Source organism: Ciconia boyciana, chromosome 1 (genome assembly GCF_034638445.1).
Source record: "Ciconia boyciana chromosome 1, ASM3463844v1, whole genome shotgun sequence".
NCBI classification, from domain to species: Eukaryota; Metazoa; Chordata; class Aves; order Ciconiiformes; family Ciconiidae; genus Ciconia; species Ciconia boyciana.
Window position 1 is genome coordinate 150,640,446 of NC_132934.1, and position 6,000 is coordinate 150,646,445.

At 43.4% G+C, this 6,000-nt stretch overlaps 1 protein-coding gene across 3 annotated transcripts in view; it reads right to left on the minus strand.

Moving 5' to 3' along the window:
- Window positions 1–4,758, minus strand: part of FHL2 (four and a half LIM domains 2) — a 28,123-nt gene extending 23,365 nt beyond the window's left edge. For all 3 annotated transcript variants that reach the window (XM_072849773.1, XM_072849772.1, XM_072849771.1), the window contains exon 1: window positions 4,570–4,758. The gene's annotated coding sequence lies outside the window, so the exon portion shown is untranslated. The remainder of the gene's footprint in view (window positions 1–4,569) is intronic.
- Between the last annotated feature and the right edge of the window lie 1,242 nt (window positions 4,759–6,000).

Consider the following 6,000-nt stretch of genomic DNA (forward strand, 5'->3'; position numbering starts at 1 on the left):
CTTCCTTCTTTCTCTTGCAGAATAAGCAAAGGCTTACTCAAAGAGAAAGATCAAATACTTGATATTACTTAAGCATAGAAATTCGTATTTCTAATAAGAGCATTTAAGCAGATAACAGAAAATGATAGAGGAGAAAAATAGTGTAAGATTAATAAAACCAATTGTTACCTCTGGCCCTACACTACAGAAATAATGTATAAGCTAAATGACTGCAGACACTAAACTCCAACGGAAGTTAGTTTTGCCAGAAAAGAATCGCTTTCTTTTATTGACAGGAACACTGCTAATCCCAGAGAAATTAGACCCTACGATAAAAATATCCAGAAAATGCCACATGCTACCATGCAGTGACATTTCTGAATTCTCCTATATTTTTGAAGTCCCGCATAATACAATCCAGGGCACAAAACCAGAACAATGACCCAAATATTCTATGTTTCCTTCCTTCTAGAAAGAATAGAAGCAAAACTGGGAGGACTTATGGAGGAAGAATGCTTTGTTATTTGTCCTGGCCTCTAGCAGAACAGCTCTGGGTCTCTCTGTCTGGTTCTGTTTACAGAGGCAAGACCACAAAGCCCCTTTCTGTCTAAGATAATTGGCATGCGTGGTGATTTGGAATATCAGTTAATGTACGTCTTTCAGCTACCGTACAAAACTACTGTAGCAGAGAATGCCTCGGGGCGGTGAGGCATCCATACTTCTGTGCCGTTGGCTTTCCAAAACGTGGCAAGGGAGGCTGTGTAAACCGCAGAGGTACCCGTTCAGCTGGGCTCATCTTAGCAAAATAGATTGATTACACCTGGGTGAAACCAGTTTGGTCCAGTTTGTTTGCTGGGGTTTGGGGCTGGAGACTGGACACAGAGAGCAAAGAGATCAGCTATTAACGTTGAGTCAAAGTACCTGTGGTGCATGAGAGATGCAGGAGCAAGCACAGAAAGACACAGAGAGCCTGGAGACAAGGACATAAGCAATCTTTTTGTGGGCGAGATCTTTTCTAACTGAAGACAGAAGATGTTGGGTCTACCATGGAGAGATGCATAGCATAGTATGGAGGAGGAGGAATTCATCACAGGTGGGATCCTGGTCTCTGAAGATCCTTTTAGTCTAAATCTCAAGAGTGTTTCAGAGCAATGACAAAACAGGGGTAGGGAAATGCTGACAGATATCTTACCGTTTTATGCAACTTGCTACTTCTATTATGCAAGATGAAATAAAGAGTGGTGGGTTTTGAGCCCTTGTGCCTGTGCTTGCCAAGGGTCTAGAACTACCTCCCACCACCAAAAGTGCAACCTTAGGGCTTGCTCTGCTGTGATTGATAGATTTGCAACTTTAAAGTTGAAAATTTGCTGTGAAAGGGAGAGATGAGTAATCTTATATCAGTGTTATGCTCACCTAGACTCCTCTTACAGTGTACTGCGGTATGTACAGTAGCCATTTAGCATCTTAGTTAGTATTATCCAATTGAATATAGAAGAGTATGTGAAAAGGAACAAAACGAGGACTGTAACTTTTTCACCTGGTATGAGTGTTATGGTGTTCAGCCTTAAAAGAAGCCTCTGGTGGTTTTTAATCAAACTCTCTCTCTATATATAGCTAATTAGTATTGTTGAAATGGTAATGCTTCAGTGGCTGTCAATGTATCCAAGATTTATTTCCATGAAACCTGTCATTACCCTGCCATATCATACCCTCACTTGGGGTGAATCTGCATCACAAATAACTGTGCATATATAAATGAAACATTAAAATTACACAATTAGGATTAATCAGTCTAAAAATGCAAATTATGAGATGCCCAATCTCTGAAGCAGTACCCAAATGAGGGAAGGTGACTGCCTACAACACTACACCATCCAGAGTTTCTCTGAAGATGCTCAGGACTGATTTATCCGGCAGAGAAAATTGAATGAGCCTCAGACCTGCTTGTAACTAGTCTGTGGGGACCTTGCAAGAGTGGCAGCGTGCTGGCCAGCAGTAACAGGCATTACTTCAGTTTTCAGCCTGATTTTCATGGAGAAGAAGCCATTTCCTTTGGCTGATGGTGTTAACATTTATCTGGCCCTCCCTTAACTCTGAATGTCCTGACCCCTGTGAGGCAAGGCAAGGACAACAGCAGGTAAGACTTGGCTCTTGGGCTTAGGGCTCAATGCCCTGGAGAACTGAGCCAGGAGTCATTCATGTGAATATAGATCTTTACAGCCGTCCTCATCCCTTTCTTTTGGGATGAAAGCTTGAATTTGCAGTGCAATGCAGCAGAAACTCTCATCAGCCCTTACAATTGCAGGAGCTGTACTTTGTCACCAACTTTTTTTTTTTTCTTTTTTTGGCTCCTGATGTTTAAGGCATGATGGGATCCTGGAAGACTGTGTTGTGTGTGATTGAAGGAATTGTCTAATTTTTTTTCTAATGCAAAGTGTGCCAGCTGGGAGTGCTGATGTCTGTCTGTATGGATAGGAAAGACGTGATTTCAGGGAAAGTGTTTCCCTAGACTTCCTTAAGAAACTGTATAATCGTAGGTAGGAAACAGGGATAAAGGCCCTCTTCCTGGGAAGAATCTGTATGCCAGTACTTTAGCTGCGAATCACCAATACGTGCTCCTCATGGCAGGAGCTTTGCATATACAAACAATGTCTGACACAGCATAGCCACTGCTATGTGACAACAGTGATCTCACAAAAATTAGTAATATTTTTCTATAAAACCCAACCACCTGGAAGTGACTACTTGGTGCTTGCATGTGTAGCCCTGCTGACTCCCTTGGGAGCACATTTGGCAGAATGGTGAGAGCCAAAAATAAGTATATTCTACCCCAGCAGTTCTGCCATCTTGGGATCTTCTAAGCTTCCTCAAAAGACCTCAAGAACTGGTCCATCCCCCAACCTCAGGCCTGCTAGTCAGATGGAGATGTTAGGTGGGAACCCCAGGTAACTTTCACAAATATGATTTCTCAGCAACAGCGGTTTGTGTCCTTTCAGCTGCCCTGCTCACCTCAACCACGTGTTGGCTCGGAAGCCAAAGATCATTATCTATGTTATGGCTAGGGTAAAAGATAGTTTTATTGGTGGTCTGGTCAGATTTTGGATACAGTAGTGCTACTATGGCAGTGTTTGGAACTGAGTTTTCAATAAATATAGTACCTCACATACTTCTTTTTTATTTTCTCCAAATGTGGTCAAGAATATACACAGTTTCTATTGACAGAGCAGCCTTTAGAGTGCATCCTTTCCCGGTTATATGTAAAGGGGCAGAAAACAAACAGAAATTTGTATAAAATAAATTTTAAAAAAGAGACTATTTTTCTGCCTTCCACAACCACACACCTGAAGCAATCATTTTCAAAATTTACCATCTAGTTGATAAAAGGCACAGAAGATTTTAGCCAGAAAGCAGGGAGTCCCATAAATGTATGAACTGATGAAAATAGGGTTCATAACAGAAAGCGAATGGCAACCTTAGTTATAGCATTCCTTCACATTTGGATGCATGTGAGTATCTAATAACACACCCCCTTCTGTGGGTCCCTTCTTGGACAATTCCTATTTAGGACAGTGTACAAACATGTATAGCCAACAATAAATGTTATAGCTACTGACCATGGCAATCTCAGTGTCAATCAGCAAACAGCAATCAGCAATCTTAGTTAATATACCTCTAGATAGGAGTCAGGGGAGTAACAATAACAGACTGACTGCTGCTGGTATATAGATTTTAGAAGGTTTGCTCTCTTGTGACTATGTGTGTGTCTCTGTACACAGCAAAGCTGAAATATGCAGGTATCTGGTGAACTAAATAAAAGCTGTATCCCTTTAGGGAAGTAGAAAGTTTAGAACAGCCATTAATGCAGACAATGAAAGTTAGTATTTCCTTTATTATGTACACAGAGAAATCCATGATAGACGGCATACATTAAGGACCTGGGTTATTGTGGCTGCACACACATGCACGCAGAGAGAAGCATGGAAGGAAGGAATTCAGAGCTATTAATTGGGATTCGCGTTCTAATTTATTCTCTCCACGTAAGAAGAAGAAATACGATGCTGATGGCTCCCCGTTTTTCCCGTACACAATCTGTCCACAGCGTTTGCCTGCAAAGAGGAAAGGCTACCTTTGTCTCATGTGCATCTGCTCTTGCTACAGTGCAAAAATCCTCCTTTGTTGAGCTCGGCAGCAGAGGGGTGCACGGAGGTGTAAGGAATCTAAGACCCGAGCTTCTGCTTTTCCTCACCTCCCCAGTGGGTTACACACGCAGCACAATGCAGTCATTAAAAATAGGTACACATGAAATGACCCAGCACCTCACCAGCTCGCTGATGTGTCACTGTACGGATGGACATGCAGCAGTAATTGCTCTGATAAGAAATTTGTCTTTTTCTCCTCTTCGCACCCCTTGCTGTGTGCTCAGGAGAAAGGGGGACCGGCAATCTCTTTCCTCGCATCCTTACCCAACAACCCACTGGGGCATTAAACAACCCTCTCCTCCTCTCTGCACCCTTTGTTTAAAGCGACACCTTCAAAGATCTAGTCCGTGGGTAGTGGGGAGGGAGGGGAAAAAAAGGGATATTTACTTACAGAGCAGTAGCGGGCAGTTAATGTCACCTCCTGGACCAGGGACAGGGGGTCACATCCATTAACAAATGTGTAAAGAGCACACCGGCCTGCTTGCAGAGGAGAGCTGCACAGCTAGCCGGGGCTTTCTACTGCCTGCGAAGAGCGGCTCTTCCGATTTCAGCTCTGCAGTCAGTGTTGTGTGGAAAGAGGCTGCTGCCTTCCCCAGCCTAGTGAAACCCCTCTCTATCATTTTACCATATAAGGAGACAAAAGCATCAGAGACACTCATTCTTTTAGGCGCTCTGCAGCTGGCATTCGACACTTTCTCTATTCCAAGGGTGTCGATACTTCCCCCTCCTAAACATCTTGTCTTTCTTGGCCCCCTTCCTAAAATAAGGCTCCCCCTCCCTTCCTCCAGCCTTTGTTTCTCTAAACCCCTGATGCTTATTAATAACGTAGCTTTGCTAAATCCGAGGGATCGCGCTTTACAGGAGGAAAGGTTTTACAGCAACTCAAACCCACACATTTGTAAGGCTCTTCACCTGGCTGAGAGAATAAAGTATTTGGTTAAAATTGGTATGAGGCTTTATTAGCTTTGGCTGTTTTGCCTGCACTGACTTAGTGCCTTGCCCAGAGAAGAGTGAAACAAGCTGTTTCTCTTCTCCTTTGTGAAGAGGTGCACATTTTTCTGAGGAGCAAGTGTGCAGGCATTTCTTTACGAGCGTTCAGAGCCCATTCTTGTTTCTCTCCACCCTTTTTTCTTTCCAAGTTCCCCCATAGTGAGGAAGAAAAAGAAGAAAAACAGGGAAAATTAATGAAACCAAAAAAACCCCTTGTGTAAGAGAAAGCCAAAGGAACAGATTGTCTCAGCACATGCTCAGGACCCAGTGAAGAGCCCTGCCAGTGGGCACATGTTAAAGAGAGGGGGAACCATTAATCCTCCTACAACCAGGAACTAATTTTTCTGCTACAAAATCCAATTTCATCTATCAACCATTCTAGCAGAAACACATTCTGTTAATCAAAACAGTGAGGGTCCTGGGAAACCTCCCAGAGGGAAGAATTTGGATCAGAAGCACACGGGAGATGTCTGCTTTCTGCCATTTGAGGCGTAGGGTGGGGAGGCAATTCAGGGTAATACTTCAGTAATGACTGGTGCTTGCCAAAGGGAGGTGCTTTAATTTGAATGCTTTCAACCTTAAGAGAAACTAGTAGGATAAAAATGTAAAGCCCATTAGCCCGCGACAGCGTTGCTGTTGTTTTGCATCCAGATGATGCAAGGTAGTCCAATGTCCTTTTGCGTTGCACACTGGGTCCTGGCACGGGTCTGGGCGATGATGCAGGTGTGCATATGGGTTGGCTAAGGGTTTCTCCTACAGAACAAACTTATGCCAGAACCCTGACCTGTACTTACTGTCCCCTTGTGCACCCGAATGGTAGTCAGATTTGGAA